General features: G+C 41.3%; 1 protein-coding gene across 9 annotated transcripts in view; it reads left to right on the forward strand.

Annotated features, from left to right (window-relative positions):
- Window positions 1-18,269, forward strand: part of HHAT (hedgehog acyltransferase) — a 246,873-nt gene that overhangs the window by 41,401 nt on the left and 187,203 nt on the right. For 2 of the 9 annotated variants that reach the window (XR_009152958.1, XM_058165308.1), the window contains exon 1: window positions 14,932-15,173. The exons of 1 other annotated variant lie outside the window; for it this stretch is intronic. The gene's annotated coding sequence lies outside the window, so the exon portion shown is untranslated. 6 more of the 9 variants (XM_058165306.1, XM_058165307.1, XM_058165302.1 and 3 more) reach the window with 5 other exon arrangements.

The raw sequence follows: 18,269 nt of genomic DNA on the forward strand, positions 1-18,269 counted from the left end.
TCCCCTTCCTTTTTTTTAAAAAAAACTTTTCCTGCATTATCAAAACAACCACCACAGCAAACAGCAACAACCACATCATTTTACCTTTTTCCACCCTGTCACTTGGAATAGAAGGGGAGTAGAATTCACTTTGTTGGGAAAAAACAAAAACAAAGATAGATCCAGGCTAGCAAACAAATCCATGTTTTCATCGTTCCATCAGTGAACCTCTGAAAAGGACCAAACCAGGGGTGAAATCAAGCAGGTTCTGACAGGTTTTGGAAAACCAGTAGCGGAAATTTTGTGTAGTTCGGCGAACCAGCAAATACCACCTCTGGCTGGCCCCAGAGTGGGGTGGGAATGGAGATTTTGCAATATCCTTCCCCCAGGAGTGGGAAGGGAATGAGGATTTTGCAGTATCCTTCCCCTGCCATGCCCACCAAGCCACACCAGGCCCACCAAGCCATGCCCACAGAACCGGTGGTAACAAAAATTGGATTTCACCCCTGGACCAAACCCACCTTTTCACCAGTCTACTGGAGAACTTGTAAGAATACATAGAGAACATAGAGGGCAATAACATAAAACCAGAAGCTGGGTTGGGGGAGGGCACCATAACTAATAGGTTTGGAGGTACCGTATTTGACTACAGTGAAATGAAATGCAGGTTAGATAACACAGCTTTTGACATGTAACCAGAAAAGAGAAGCAGGAATTGCAATCCTGCTGGGATGGGACCTGGTAGAAATCAAGGCTTCCTTGAGAAAAAGACCAACAGCTTGTATGTGTGCTATGGCAATTTGGTCATCTGGTTCAGCCTGCAGAGCAATTGAATTTGCAGTTTCAGTAGGGAAAGAACAGAGAGATACGGGAGCAGGTAATCTCTTTCTATGACCTCCAAAGCCTTTACCAGTTAAAGCAGAGAATGCTGAACAAAACTATCTGACCTGAGGCCAAACAATGCCTTGTTTAGAAACAAGCAAATCCATCCTAATGATAATTTTTCAGAGATTTATTCTCTTTTCAGAGATGAAAAGAGTGTTGCTAGGGAGAAGCTCAGTGTTGGAAAAATAACCGCAGAAGTTCAAATCGATATTTTTAAGCAGCCTTTGTGCAGTATGATTAGTTGGCGTGTATAAGATGAATCAGCCACGGTTTCATGCAAGCGTTCAAAAATGAGCTGCTCAGCTACTCAGTGATGCTAACCAGATGTTTCACTTTTGTCTGTAGTTCATTTTCTAAACCCTTGAGAAGCACACATGTAACAGGACCCTTACCAAATTTACAGCAGCTACCCCGATGGCTCAGTTTTCCTCTGCTGTGGGGAAGAAAAAGAAAATACAAAGGAGTGACAAAGCTCAGTAACTGGGGAGCTTTTCTTCTCTGTTAAAAACCTTATAAAAGTAGTGTTGACGTTTGAGGAGCCTTGAGGAGGATATTAAATAGATGGGGTGCAGTCCCATGTGGACACAATTTGGCATAGTATCTTCATGTGCAAGATGAACATAGACTAACTTATATACAGAGGTGGGCTGCACTTTCCTTAACAAAGGATTCCCTGGTTGTGAGGGCGTGCATATGCGCGTCCGCTTCGCTCGCACACACCCCTTTGGGAGAGAAACGGAGCTTCAAACAGGCTCCTAATCAGCTCAGGCAGCTCCGGTGGGAACAGCAGCTGGGCCAGCCAATGAGCCAGAATGTAAGTTATAAATGGATAGCATAGAACAGGGGCGGGTTTAGCCAGCGATCAGAGCTAAGGGTTCGCCCGAACCCTTGTGACTATGCAGCAGCCCACCACTGCTTATATATTAAATACAATTTTTATAACATTATAAGCAGTGGTGGGATTCAAGTAATTTAACAACCGGTTCTCTGCCCTAATGATTTCTTCCAACAACCAGTTTGGCAAACTGCTCAGAAAGTTAACAACCGGTTCTCCCGAAGTGGTGCGAACTGGCTGAATCCCACCACTGATTATAAGTGATGTATGCCTTTAGAATAGGGATGCGGTGGCTCAGTGGCTGAGATGCTGAACTTATCGATCAGAAGGTTGGCAGTCCAGCAGTTCAAATCCCTAGTGCCACGTAACAGAGTGAGCTCCCATTACTTGTCCCAGCTTCTGCTAACCTAGCAGTTCAAAAGCACATAAAAAATGCAAGTAGAAAAATAGGGACCACTTTGTTGGGAAGGTAACAGCCTTCAGCATTTAGTCATGCTGGCCACATGACCACACAGAGACATCTTCAGACAGTGCTGACTCTTTGGCTTAGGAATGGAGGTGAGCACCGCCCCCTAGAGTCGGAAACAACTAGCACGCATGTGTAGGGAAAACTTTACCTTCACCTTTATGCCTTTAGCTATAATTCTGAAAAATATATATCATCCCTCATGTGAATACAATGAAAGAAACAGAGAAGGCTTGAAGGAAAAAGGGACAGAAGGCAGAGATAAGATTGTGGTGATAGTTGCCCTTCCCTCCCTTTCTTCCTATTTAGAGTTGTCAGGATGTTATTTATTTTATTTATTTTATTTTATTTTATTTTATTTTATTGTGTGTGTGTGTCCAGAGAGACTCAGGGCGTACAGCCAAAATAAAACACAGAATATATACAATTAAAAGAATTTAAAATGAACTATTACTATGCGGCCGATAATTAAAACATTTAAAAAATTTAAAATATTATTAAAACCCCAATTTAAAACAACTATTTATGCCAGTCCTGCTTGAATGAATAAATATGTTTTAAGCTCATGACGAAAGGTCCCTATATAATGGAATGGAAATGTTTCCCTATATAATGGAATGGGTGACTTTCTGTCTGCTGTGTGTGTGTGTGAGAGAGAGAGAGAGAGAGAGAGAGACAGAGAGAGACAGAGACACAGAGAGAAACACACACACACACACATGCACACACACAGAGAGAGAGAGACAGAGAGAGACAGATAGACAGAGAGACAGACAGAGAGACAGAGAGACAGAGACAGAGTGAGAGGGGGGGAGAGAGAGTCAGAGACTGAGACAGAGTGAGAGAGTGAATGAGAGAGTTAGAGTGAGAGAGACAGTTAGACAGAGAGACGGAGACAGAGTGAGTGAGAGAATGAGAGTGAGAGAGAGAGAGAGAGAGAGAGCAGGAAGCTCTAAACTAAGCAGTTCAAATGACAAAAGAAGCTATACTGGTACTACACATGAATACCATTCCAAGAACAAGATCTCCTAGGCAAGGGACTTTTGAACTTTTCAGATCATACATCAGACATACTATGAGTGCTCCCACAAAATGACTTCTGGGGAGGGGAATTGCTCATTCATAAAAGAGCTTCCATGTAGGACATAACCAACTTCAAAATACAATTATATGAAGCTTGCCACCCTTCCAGGCGCATCTGTAGTCAGTTTTGGAAACAGCTACTAGACTTTTTATCAATCTGAGAATCAGCTCAGAATCCGCTCTCTGGCCAACGTCCTGTCCATCCTACTTTGCTTACCATTGTCTTTTCTCTGGGCAGCTGGGCACCCTTCCAAATAAATCTGGAAACTGGGCTCCAGAGAATATTCTCAGACCTGAAGATGGTACTTGAGATTTTCCAGCATGCCAACCTGCCATTTTTAAATGTTAAGATTCCAGTGGGACAAAGAGTTATCAAAAAAAGCATCTGCAGGTACTTTCAGGGAATAAACTAATTTCCTCTTTCTTCCCATTCAATCTTTTGGAAGTTGAAGTAGGTATGAGTGTTTCTGAGAGCGAGAATCTATTGGGAGCAAAGATTAGTGAAACGGGTTTATAATTGTAACAGAAAGCAAATTTATTTACTGGAAATACATTATACTGATAGGCAAAACGTATCCCCTACCTAACTATATCCTATCAAGAGATGAGTCAGACAACTCCCTCTCTTTCTCTCTCCAAATGCAGAAGGAAGTGAGCTCACATTAGTTTTTCTTGGATACAGAGCAGGCAGAGTGACAGACAGAGTAATTCCTTAAATCTCTATCTACACCCTACTGCCCTTTTGTAGTCAATAAGTCATGAGATGATGAAAAGTCAATACCATTAGATTTGGGTCACCAACAATATCTCTTCTTCCTTTCTCCTCTTCTCACTTTGCATCTGAAAGAAGATCAACCCCATAATTTCCCCTCCAAAATTGATTTTTTTAAAATTAAAATTGGCAGAATGTTCAGGGGTCACAGAATGCTTATGAGAAGAATTCTTCCCTCCCTAATGTAATACTATTCTTCTGGAAATCAGACTTGCTTGGCAACTGATCATAATTGCATGATCAAAATATCTTCCCAACCCCCAACTTAACAAAATAGTAGAGTTGGAAGGGACCTTGGAGCTCCTCTAGTCCAACCCCTGTTCAAGCACCCAGTGATGGCAAACCTTTTCAGCACCAAGTGCCCAAACCAGAACGTGTGCGCATCAGAGGAGAGTTTCAACAGGTTCTGACCAGTTCTGGAGAACCAGTAGCAGAAATTTTGAGTAGTTCAGAGAATCAGTAAATGCCGTCTCTGGCTGGCCCCGCCCCCATTTATTCTCTGCTTCCCAAGTCCCAGCTGATCGGGAGGAAATGGGGATTTTTCAGCAACCTTCCCCTGGAGTGGAGAGGGAATGGAGATTTTACAGTATCCTTCCCCTGCCATGCCCACCAAGCCACACTCACAGAACCGGTAGTAAAAAGTTTTGAAACCCACCACTGGTGTGCATGCGCCAGAGCCCCGGAAACTCGAAGACCAGCTGGGTGATGTGCATATGCATGCCGGCCACCTGGTCGTCTGGTTTCTGGGGCTCCGGCATGTGCGAAGATCAGCTGGCAACAGCACATGTGCCCACAGAGAGAATTCTGCATGCCACCTCTGGCAGGCGTGCCATAGGTTCGCCATCACCCATTTCAGACAAAGGGTTATCCAATCTCTTCTTAAAATCTTCATTCATAACTTCTGGAGTCATGTCATTCTACTGATTGTTCTGTCAGGAAACTTCTCCTTAGTTCTAGGTTGCTTCTCTCCTTGATTAGTTTCCATCCATTGCTTCTTGTCCTGCCTTAAGGTACTTTGAAGAATAGGTTGATTCCCTCTTCTTTGTGGCAGACTCCTTAGATATTGGAACATTGCTATCATGTCACCCCTAGATTTCTTCTTTGCATTAAATTAGACATACCCAATTCCTGCAACCATTCTTCATGTTTTAGCCTCCAGTCCCCTAATCATTTTTGTTGCTCTTCTTTGCACTCTTTCCAAAATCTCAACATCATTTTTATATTATGGCAACCAAAATGGGATACAATATTTCAAGTCTGATCTTATCAAGGCATTATAAAGAGGTACCAACACTTCACCTATGGTAATCTTGGACTCATCTATTCCAACACAGAGATATTATTCAGGGTGATTGCAGGATGGTGTAGTTAACCTTTGTCTTCAGAGTTATAGTTTTCTGAACAACCCTAATGCAGGAGAATGGAGCAATGGAGAATCAGAATCTGAAAAAGAGATATGAGACACACACACACATATCCCCCCCCCCCCCCAAATAGATTTAGGTCTTAAGTCTGCAGGACATGAAAAACCATTACTTCATGCACAGCTAGCTAGACTGGGAGAAAATACTCAGTGCAGAGATGCAATTCTCCTTAAAGCCAGACTAGTTAATGAAATATTAGTTCCAGAAAAGCCAAATCAAACAAGGAGCAGATGGAAGGATCCATAGTGTGATGAAACTGAATATTTTCCACTTGGTAGTCACATTTGGATACTCTGAAAGGAAGTGCAAGTTAGCCTTGACTAAATTGTATTTAACTTGGCAGCTAAACTGCCTCTTTTGGTAAACACCACACCTTTTAATGTATATTTTTTCTATCTTATTCATTTGGTATTTTCAATACAAAATACATTACTTTTTTTTTAAAGGGAGATAATCCTGTCCAATCCACATATCCTCTGCTAAGTTTGGTTCACTGTATAAATGACTAAAAATATACTAAAACGTGTCAATAGATATTTGATGGGACTAGTCATTTTTGTTTCTGTGGAATATGTGCCCATAAACTCTGCTTTAATATTTTTTAAATTATCTTTGAACTTCAATACCCAGTATTCTCTTGCCAGCCAATACAGGCAAAACCAGAGGGAAGAGTTCCATGTATCCTTCATTGAGCATGCGGAGAAAAGTTGGAATATACATCTCAATAATAAGAACAGATTATAAAAATATTAAAACCATAGACTTTGTGTGTAAAAATAGACATACATGCTTCTTGTGTGTTAATTCTGAGATGAATTACTTTAGCATTGATCCACCTATGTTATAATCTGATCATCTGCTTATAACACTAGGAGCATTAGGTGTTTAAAATGGCTCTTCAAGAAAAGCAAAAAAGGTCAATACCTTAGGTTGGCAGAAACTGGGACAAGTAACAGGAGCTCACTCTGAAAATAAGATAAAGAAAATGCTGTCTTTCAAAAAAAAAGAAAGAATAATCCAAAAGTAAAATAGGAAAAAAGGGCAGGAGGTATCCAACCGTGAATAAAAGACAGTGAGAGAGAATGAACAGGAAATAAAATCACTTCTCACCAAGGAGATTCAAACAGGAGTTCTATTCTCATTTTGACTTGACATTAAGAAATGCATGCAGAACTTGGAATTTGTTTGGGTTAAAAATATGGAGAATCTGTGTTGACCCAGGCTACAAACTGACCGGAGGCAGCCTGATAAACCAAGGCTAGGAAATCTGCCCTCTTTCTTCTGGGATGGGCTGAGGGAAGTCAGGTTGCATAGGAAGGGAAGAGCGATTCTGAGATGCCAAGGGAGTTGGCTCTTCCAGATGAGATCACTGTCAGGGATGATCAATGTACTGACCTACTTAATTTGACAGTACCTCTTCATCTATCAGAAAATGGTGGCTGATGCCGGTATAATAAATATGCATGATTTCCCAGCAATTTCTTCTTTGCATTAAATTAGACATACCCAATTCCTGCAACCATTCTTCATGTTTTAGCCTCCAGTCCCCTAATCATTTTTGTTGCTCTTCTTTGCACTCTTTCCAAAATCTCAACATCATTTTTATATTATGGCAACCAAAATGGGATACAATATTTCAAGTCTGATCTTATCAAGGCATTATAAAGAGGTACCAACACTTCACCTACGGTAATCTTGGACTCATCTATTCCAACACAGAGATATTATTCCGGGTGATTGCAGGATGGTGTAGTTAACCTTTGTCTTCAGAGTTATAATTTTCTGAACAACCCTAATGCAGGAGAATGGAGCAATGGAGAATCAGAATCTGAAAAAGAGATATGAGACACACACACACATATCCCCCCCCCAAATAGATTTAGGTCTTAAGTCTGCAGGACATGAAAAACCATTACTTCATGCACAGCTAGCTAGACTGGGAGAAAATACTCAGTGCAGAGATGAAATTCTCCTTAAAGCCAGACTAGTTAATGAAATATTAGTTCCAGAAAAGCCAAATCAAACAAGGAGCAGATGGAAGGATCCATAGTGTGATGAAACTGAATATTTTCCACTTGGTAGTCACATTTGGATACTCTGAAAGGAAGTGCAAGTTAGCCTTGACTAAATTGTATTTAACTTGGCAGCTAAACTGCCTCTTTTGGTAAACACCACACCTTTTAATGTATATTTTTTCTATCTTATTCATTTGGTATTTTCAATACAAAATACATTACTTTTTTTTTAAAGGGAGGTAATCCTGTCCAATCCACATATCCTCTGCTAAGTTTGGTTCACTGTATAAATGACTAAAAATATACTAAAACGTGTCAATGGATATTTGATGGGACTAGTCATTTTTGTTTCTGTGGAATATGTGCCCATAAACTCTGCTTTAATATTTTTTAAATTATCTTTGAACTTCAATACCCAGTATTCTCTTGCCAGCCAATACAGGCAAAACCAGAGGGAAGAGTTCCATGTATCCTTCATTGAGCATGCGGAGAAAAGTTGGAATATACATCTCAATAATAATAACAGATTATAAAAATATTAAAACCATAGACTGTGTGTGTAAAAATAGACATACATGCTTCTTGTGTGTTAATTCTGAGATGAATTACTTTAGCATTGATCCACCTATGTTATAATCTGATCATCTGCTTATAACACTAGGAGCATTAGGTGTTTAAAATGGCTCTTCAAGAAAAGCAAAAAAGGTCAATACAGTTCAAGATTTTGGAATTTTGGTACCCATAAGTAACTGAAAATAAGATAAAGAAAATGCTGTCTTTCAAAAAAAAAAGAAAAGAAAGAATAATCCAAAAGTAAAATAGGAAAAAAGGGCAGGAGGTATCCAACCATGAATAAAAGACAGTGAGAGAGAATGAACAGGAAATAAAATCACTTCTCACCAAGGAGATTCAAACAGGAGTTCTATTCTCATTTTGACTTGACATTAAGAAATGCATGCAGAACTTGGAATTTGTTTGGGTTAAAAATATGGAGAATCTGTGTTGACCCAGGTTACAAACTGACCGGAGGCAGCCTGATAAACCAAGGCTAGGAAATCTGCCCTCTTTCTTCTGGGATGGGCTGAGGGAAGTCAGGTTGCATAGGAAGGGAAGAGCGATTCTGAGATGCCAAGGGAGTCGGCTCTTCCAGATGAGATCACTGTCAGGGATGATCAATGTACTGACCTACTTAATTTGACAGTACCTCTTCATCTATCAGAAAATGGTGGCGGATGCCGGTATAATAAATATGCATGATTTCCCCAGCAATTTCTTCTCATATGCGTCAGCTGACTATATGCCTTTTAGTACAGTAACATTGCCTGAGCTTAAGTCATCTTAAACTTGACTTTTACAGGGCACATTTTGTACTCTGCCGCCATCTAGTGGACATGGTGTTCAATCACTACAGGTCTCCCCTACGAAAACGAATGCTGATCGCAGGACCACAGATGGCATTTGGTGACTCTGCTTGAAGTTGTTTGTAACATAAAATTAAACCACACTGACCTCTCATGTTTGCCAGCTGATCAATATTTACTTACTGTTCTCTGAGTAATTCAGAAAGGTAGTACAACAGTCCAGTGTATAGGAAATTAACATTGTTAAAAACTATCAAATAATTTGAAAGAATAGAATAGAATAGAATTTTTTATTGGCCAAGTGTGATTGGACACACAAGGAATTTGTCTTGGTGCATATGCTCTCAGTGTACATAAAAGAAAAGATACCTTCATCAAGGTACAACATTTACAACACAAATGATGGTCAATATATCAATATAAATCATAAGGATTGCTAGCAACAAAGTTACAGTCATACAGTCATAAGTGGAAAGAGATTGGTGATGGGAACAATGAGAAGATTAATAGTAGTGCAGATTTAGTAACTAGTTTGACAGTGTTGAGGGAATTATTTGTTTAGCAGAGTGATGGCCTTCGGGGAAAAAACTGTTCTTGTGTCTAGTTGTTCTGTTGTGCAGTGCTCTATAGCGTCGTTTTGAGGGTAGGAGTTGAAACAGTTTATGTCCTGGATGTGAGGGATCTGTAAATATTTTCACAGCCCTCTTCTTGATTCGTGCAGTATACAGGTCCTCCATGGAAGGCAGGTTGGTAGCAATTATTTTTTCTGCAGTTCTAATTATCCTCTGAAGTCTGTGTCTTTCTTGTTGGGTTGCAGAACTGAACCAGACAGTTATAGAGGTGCAAATGACAGACTCAATAATTCCTCTGTAAGGGAGCTCAATCTAAAATATTTCATTTTTTTAAAAGACGAGTGGATAAAATGTGTTGGAAAGACCACAGACAGGGCAGCAGGCAAAGGTTTGTGAAAAAAAACCCCTATACCATAAGTAGGGAGTTATCACTGAAGATGCCATCTCTCAATTGCCACCTTTTATTTGAAGAGGGGAGTTGGGACAGGGTCTCTGGAGATGATGTCAATTTGAGGTCATCTGGCTTAGTTGGGTGGCTATAGAAATGGAATTGGGACTCAGCGGCTAAGATGCCGAGCTTGTTGATCAGAAGGTTGGCAGCTCAGCGGTTCGAATCCCTAGCGCCACATAATGGAGTGAGCTCCTGTTACTTGTCCCAGTTTCTGCCAACCTAACAGTTTGAAAGCATGTAAAAAATGCAAGTAGAAAAATAGGCACCGCTTTGGTGGGAAGGTAACAGAGCTCCATGCACCTATGGCATTTAGTCATGCCAGCCACATGACCATGGAGACGTCTTTGGATAGCTCTTCAGCTTAGAAACAGAGATGAGCACCACCCCTAGAGCCGGAAACAACTAGCATGCATGTGTGGGGGGAACCTTTACCTTTACCTTTTAGAAATGGAATAGAAAGACAGACAGACAGAGATAGATAAGAAAGACTTTTTGTGACTATTTTCTGAACTATAAAACAGTTCCTTAAAATGGACAACTAACATCAAAAACATCATCAAACAAGTACAACAAAGAATGTTCTTTCTGCACCAACTCAGAAAGCTCAGACTACCCAAGGAACTGCTGATTCAGTTCTACAGAGAAATTATTGAGTCTGTCATCTGCACCTCTATAATTGTCTGGTTTGGTTCTGCAACCCAACAAGACAGACACAGACTTCAGAGGATAATTAGAACTGCAGAAAAATCAATGGCTACCAACCTGCTTTCCATTGAGGACCTGTATACTGCATGAATCAAAAAGACGGTTGTGAAAATATCTACAGACACTTCACATTCTGGACATAAATTGTTTCAACTTCTAATCTCAAAACAATGCTATAGGGCACTGTACACCAGAACAACTAGATACAGGGGCAGTTTTTACCCCCATGCCATCACTCTGCTAAACAACTAATTCCCACAACACTGTCAAACTATTTAATAAGGCTGTATTACTATGCTTCTTCTCATGTTTCCTATTACCTATCTCCTTTTCTACTTATGACTATAACTTTGTCGCTTGTATCTTTACAATTTATATTGTTTTATTTAGTTTTCTAGTACGATTTTTTTTTAAATTTACATTTATATCCCGCCCTTCTCCGAAGACTCAGGGCGGCTTACACTATGTTAGCAATAGTCTTCATCCTATTTGTATATTTATATACAAAGTCAACTTATTGCCCCCAACAATCTGGGTCCTCATTTTACCTACCTTATAAAGGATGGAAGGCTGAGTCAACCTTGGGCCTGGTGGGACTAGAATCTGCAGTAATTGCAAGCAGCTGTGTTAATAACAGGCTGTCTTAACAGTCTGAGCCACAAGAGGCCCACAAGAGGATTTATGTTGATTCTATCACTAAGTGTTGTATCTTATGATTTACGAAGAATGTATTTTTATGATTATCATCATGATTTACCACTTTTATGTACAATGAGAGTTTATGCACCGAAGACAAATTCTTTGTGCGTCCAATCACAGTTGGCCAATAAAGAATTCCATTCCATTCCATTCCATTCCATTCCTATTCTATTCCTATTCTATATTCCTATTCTATTCTAATGAATTCTATATAAGAACAATACTATAGTGTAAATGAGAGATAGTTAGTAAATGGGTAATTGCAATCAAGCCATTTCCATCCAAATCATGTTGTAGTTGATGTACTGTGGAAGCAGAGATACAGAATATAAACTTGACATCTGAGGAAGAAAAAGTTTCTACTACACCCAGAAGTCTGTGAAGGCCATAGTCCTACAAAGTCATCTTCCCTCCTTTTATCATGTGGAAAATAATATTTTTAATTTAGTCTTTAAATATATTTCTATACTGCTTATTATACAATTGCATCTCAAACTGGTTTACAATAAAACCAGTACAATTGCATCTCAAACTGGTGTACAATAAAATTGTTATATAAAATATTAAAACTATATATTGAAACCATGTTCATTTAAAAGACAGGAAAACAAGTCATGCACCCAATATTACTACCCAATATTATTAATGGAAAGTGTGGATAAAATGGTAAGTTGTTGTGGGTTTTGTTTTTTGTTTTGTAATGGATGATGGCAGTGAGGCAGAGATCAGACTTTTATTCAAAAAGGACTTTACAAATGTATACAAAATACTCTAGATCAGGGGTCTCCAACCTTGGCAACTTTAAGACTTGTGGACTTCAACTCCCAGAATCCCTCAGCCAGCAAAGCAGGCCGGAGGCCATGCCCACGCCCAATTTAGCAAAGGGGGAAAATGTCCCGATATGTCACATGACACCGCCATGATGACATTAGTTTGACACCCCTGCTCTAGATCAAGGGTATCCAACCTTGGCAACTTTCAGAATTATGAACTTCAGCTCCCAGAATTACCCAGCCAGACAATTTCTCATGCTGCCTGGGGAATTCTGGGAGTTAAGTCAGTAGTGGGTTTCAAATCTCAGCACTACTGGTTCGCTATTGGTAGCGTGCAGGCGTGTGTGCTCACTTTGTGAGCGTGTGGCGCAGAAGCTTCTGTGCATGCATAGACAGTTTTTGAGGACGTTTTTGAGGATGTCTGGGCAGGTGGGAGGAGCCTCTCGCCGCCCGAACTGGGGCAAACCAGGAGCAACCCACCACTGAGTTAAGTCCGTAAGTATTAAAGTTGCCTAGATATTCCCATTCTAAGGACAGCGATTTGTTATTTGTGTCACCTTACTGTGCATTTCTAAGAGTTTCTTTTTTATATTATAGTAACTCAATTATTTTAAGTGAACCTAAACAATACATCCTTTACTTCACCCCTCCTGTTCTCAGTCCTCAATTATTTGTTACTAGTGAACACTTTGTTATTACAACATACAACTGTATGTGTTAGATACATTTTCTCTCTCAGACTTTGATCGCTTTTACTATCTCTCCTCCTTCTTTTCCCCAGAGACTTGCTTCTCCTAATTTCTTCCTTCAGGGATTTGAGTTAGGTGTTCACCATAGAATTATTTCTTCTTCCAGTGATGAAATGTCACCTTTCAGCTTTGATAATGTCCCAACAGACTCTATGGGAATTCTCCTTTGGGTGAATTGTAGGAATGTCTCCCAATGGCTTCCTCCTTCTTGCCCTGGATCCTTATAACATAACATAACAACAGAGTTGGAAGGGACCTTGGAGGCCTTCTAGTGCAACCCCCTGCCCAGGCAGGAAACCCTACACCATCTCAGTCAGATGGCTATCCAACATTTTCTTAAAAATTTCCAGTGTTGGAGCATTCACAACTTCTGCAGGCAAGTCGTTCCACTTATTAATTGTTCTAACTGTCAGGAAATTTCTCCTTAGTTCTAAGTTGCTTCTTTCCTTGATCAGTTTCCACCCATTGCTTCTTGTTCTACCCTTAGGTGCTTTGGAGAACAGCCCGACTCCCTCTTCTTTGTGGCAACCCCTGAGATATTGGAACACAGCTATCATGTCTCCCCTAGTCCTTCTTTTTATTAAACTAGACATACCTAGTTCCTGCAACTGTTCTTCATATGTTTTAGCCTCCAGTCCCCTAATCATCTTTGTTGCTCTTCTCTGCACTCTTTCTAGAGTCTCAGCATCTTTTTTACATCGTGGCGACCAAAACTGGATGCAATATTCCAAGTGTGGCCTTACCAAGGCATTATAAAGTGGTACTAACACTTTATAGATTACACGGTTACATTTTTCTGGCCCCGGCAGCCATCATCACTCTGAATCCAGGATCTATCAATCTGCCAGATTCCATCTTCTCAGGATTCAACCTCTGTTTATTGGCTGAAATTGTCTCATTAGTGCATCCAGTCATTGGTTTCCAATAGGTAAATAGGATCCCTGATCTAGATGCTATAGAGCAGGGGTGTCAAACGCACACCCTCTCATTGTCATCACATGGCCTATTGCAACTCCTCCCCTTCACTAAACTGGGGATGGGCATGACCAGTGCATGATGTACCTGGGCCATGCTCTGTGAGTTTGACACCTCTCCTATAGAGAAGCCCTAACACTCCTGATGATTGTTCCCAGCATTTTATATAGTTCTAAATTGGACTATATATACATTAGTGCCTTCTGGCAATCGGAATTTGCACAGTGAACAGAGCAGTTATCCATTGCCATTCTCTAAGATCACAGGCACAAATAGGAGTGCAACACAAAACACCATTCAAGGAAATGGTCTTGAGCAGGGGTCTCCAACCTTGGCAACTTTAAGCCTGGTGGACTTCAACTCCCAGAATTCCTCAGCCAGCAAAGAATTATGGGAGTTGAAGTCCACAGGTCTTAAAATTGCCAAGGCTGGAGACCCTAGTCTAGATTATTATTTGATTATAGCAGTGCTTCTCAATTATTTTCTGTCATGCCCCCCTAGGAAGAAGAAAACATTTTTCGCGCCCCCCGCGCAACTGTAAATACGGGGCTTAGCTTGTTATGACAGTGTTTGCCAAGGTCAAACGCGCCCCCCTTTACGGAGCCTCGCACTCCCCCTGGGGGGCGTCCCCCACTATTTGAGAAGCACTGGATTATAGCAATCTTCCTCAAATTGTTACTATCTTTTGTGTTAGACCCAAGTTCCCATTATTTCCTCCCTGACCTTTGCATGGGCTTTTTGCCCAAGACAGCTAATTCATACCCCCAGGGATGAAAGGGGCTCCAAACAAAACAAGGCTCAGCTTTCCCAGTTTCCGATTTCAATGAACTTCAAAGCAGCAAAAAAACAAAAAAACAAAAAACCCCGAAATCGGTTAAAATTTAATCCCCAGAGGTTGAACATTTTTTTTTTGAGTTCCCACCACCTCGAGGTTAAGGTACCAATTAAAATATGTAAGCAAAGCTAAGCCTGCAGGTTGCAGCCAACCATCACCCTTGCAATGCAACTACTTAGGTCATCTTGCTCCTCATCGCTGCTCGCCAGATACTAACAGAGGAGGGAGAGAAACAGTGTAAAGCAGGGGTCTCCAACCTGGGCAACTTTAAGCCTGGCGGACTTCAACTTCCAGAATCCCCCAGCTGGGGATTCTGGGAGTTGAAGTTCGCCAGGCTTAAAGTTGCCTAGGTTGGAGACCCCTGATGTAAAGGAGTGTTGAGGCGCGTCTCCTGAGTTATTCCTGCACGGGCGGAAAGAAACGACTCCCTCCGTTTACACCCGAATAAAACGACCGCCGAAAAAGCCCGCAGTTCGGAGCCGGGGAAACTCCCCGCCTTCGGCCAAGAAGAGGCGGGGTCGTGGCTTATTGGGCCGGAGCCGGAAGCGTGAAAGGCTGGGCTGCTGCCGCGCAAGGAGGCGGGCGATGTGGCAGGTCGGTGCGTTTTGTTTTGTCTCGCGTCTGTTCCTTAGTTAAAAGGTTGCAACTGCGATCTCCGGCCCGGATACTGGTTTCTGCTCTCCAAAGCTCCTTTGTCAGGGAGAAGGGATGCTGCTGGCCGGAAGTTTTCGCGGCTGGAGACTTTGAAAGGCCCTGGCGCTGCGTGCCGGATGAAATCACAAAGAAAGGTGGTTGAAGGTGCATCGTTTCTGTGCAGGGGGCAAGAAATCCACCAAACGTATCCGAGCGCTGCCCCCGTATATATTGGCATCAGCGTCTGGAACCAGGAGTCGTCTGGGGAATTCTGGGAGTTGAAGTTCTCCAGACTTAAAGTTGCCAAAGTTGGAGACCCCTGGACTATAGCACATCAGCCCACCCCCCTCCAATGTTTCCCGGCTTCTGCACAAATTCTTGTTCATTGCGTTGATTATCATATCTAACCATTTCATGCTCTGCCATCCCTCTTCTCCTCTTGCCTTCAATCTGTCTCAACATGAGGGTCTTTTCTAGTGAACCTTCTCATTAGGTGGCCAGAGTACTTGAGCTTCAACTTCAGTAGCTCTCCTTCCAAAGCACACAGGGTTGTTTTCCTTTGGGATTGATGGGTTGATTTGATCTCCTGGGGGTCCAAGGGACTCTCTCAAGAGTCTTCGCCAAAGCCAGAATTAGAGAGCAAAATGTGCTTTAATATGGCCCTCCTAGCCAGGTTTGCTTAGAAGTGAGTCTCAGCGTGTTCACAGACGCCTGTTTCCTCTTGTGGGATCAGCCCGTGCCACAGTGGACGGACTATCCTCTGGCATCTTTGTGTGGCTTTTGGTAGTGTAATGAGTTCCCTGTTCAAATGCCACCTGCTATTAGGTTCATCAACTAAGTAGGACGTTCTTCTGTTTGTTTGGTAGAAAGTATTGTAAAATAAAAATACACGTTTGCTTGTATAATGCATGTTTTACAAGCTGTAATGCTGAAAAATACAGGGAGAAAATTGTCCACTAATAAGGATGACTTTAAAAAAAAAAGATATTAACTGATCCAATCACCAACTGATCATCCATCAGCCCTTCCAGGTAGTCCAGGGCAGGAAATCAAACCCCTGAGCACTACTGCTATCTTTATTGTAAGTTTACATACAGTAACAATGTTGCAAGGCTGAAAGTTTCACATTTCAGAGAACTAGAGAGGATAATTTCAGAGGTGCTTTTTCTATTGCCATTCCTGCTTTAGACTCAGATTTCTCTTACTGTGACATATTGTTGGCTAGGTTACCTGTGGCTCTTCCTCCTGTCTCTGAAGGTTATTCTCACAGACATTACATTGTCTCGTACTGCTTGTCTGTGGTCTGGCAGCCTGCTGGGTAACGATGGAGATATTTTGGTCTACTATTAGTCCCCACAGAGCACTGCACAATCTTGCCTCTGAATATGATCTTTGAGAGGAAAAGTTTTCTTCCCCTCCTACTGTGTACATATACGAAGAGGTAAGCTTTGTTGAAGTGAACAAATTGAACATATTCTGAGCTATATTAGTGGGTCCATGAAACACACTTATACATGTTTAGTCAAAAATTAGTTGAACGGGAATTGGTTGAATTTAGAAGAGTTTTCTCTCAGGGAACTGGGCATCACATTACTGTCTAAAATTTAGTGTTTCCATTTTAATGTTGTTCTTAACCACATAGTTAAGGATAGGAATGTGGAACCTACAACCTTCCTGATATTGCTTTAACACTAGTGACCTCAGTCAACTTAAATCGATAAAGGATCCACCATACTTCCCCATCCCTGCCACAGGCCCCATTTTTTATTGGCCAAGTGTGATTGGACACACAAGGAATTTGTCTTGGTGCACATGCTCTCAGTGTACATAAAAGAAAAAGTACATTCATCAAGACTAATAAGGTACAACACTTAATGATAGTCATAGGGTACAAATAAGTAACCAAGAAATAGTATCAATATAATTTGATACTGTATATATCCTCAATATAAAGGATACAAGCAACAAACTTACAGTCATACAGTCATAAGTGGAAGGAGATGGGTGATGGGAACGATGAGAAGATTAATAGTAGTGCAGACCTAGTAAATAGTTTGACAGTGTTGAGGGAATTATTTGTTTAGCGAGTGATGGCGTTTGGGGAAAAAACTGTTCTTGCATCTAGTTGTTCTGGGTGCAGTGCTCTATAGTGTCGTTTTGAGGGTAGGAGTTGAAACAGTTTATGTCCAGGATGTGAGGGGTCTGTAAATATTTTCACAGCCCTCTTTTTGACTCGTGCAGTATACAGGTCCTCAATGGAAGGCAGGTTGGTAACAGTTGTTTTTTCTGCAGTTCTAATTATCCTCTGAAATCTGTGTGTCTTGCCTTGCTGGGTTGCAGAATCAAACCAGACAGTTATAGAGGTGCAGATGACAGACTCAGTAATTCTTCTGTAGAACTGCATCAGCAGTTCCTTGGACAGTTTGAGCTTTCTGAGTTAGCGCAGAAAGAACATTCTTTGTTGTGCTTTTTTAATGATGTTTTTGATGTTAGCTGTCCATTTCAGATCTTGCGATATGGTAGAACCTAGAAATTTGAAGGTCTCTACTGTGTTGTAAGAGGTGGAAGTATGGAAGGCTTTCTCCTAACGTCTACCACCATTTCTACGGTTTTGAGTGTGTTCAGTTCCAGATTGTTCCGGTTGCACCATGAGGATAGTTGTTCAACCTCCCGTTTGTATGCGGATTCATCATTGTCTCGAATGAGACTGATCACTGTTGTGTCATCTGCGAACTTCAGTAGTTTAACAGATGGATCATTAGAGATGCAGTTGTCAATATACAGAGAGAAGTGGGGAGAGCACACAGCCTTGGGGGGCCCCTGTGCTAATTGTACAGGTATCTGATGTGATTCTACTTAGCTTCACTTGCTGCTTCCTGTCTGTTAGGAAGTTGGTTAGTCTAGTTGTGTTTCAGCAGCCAGGAACATACTATTATACCTTCCTGTGCCCCTCCCCCATATTTTTTTCACTCAGAAATTTCTTTCTTGAGAGCCAGTTTGGCCTAGTGGCAAAGGCACTACTAGACTAAAAACTAGGAGACTGTGAGTTCTAGCCCC

The sequence above is a fragment of the Ahaetulla prasina genome, chromosome 1, assembly GCF_028640845.1.
Source record: "Ahaetulla prasina isolate Xishuangbanna chromosome 1, ASM2864084v1, whole genome shotgun sequence".
NCBI lineage: Eukaryota > Metazoa > Chordata > Lepidosauria > Squamata > Colubridae > Ahaetulla > Ahaetulla prasina.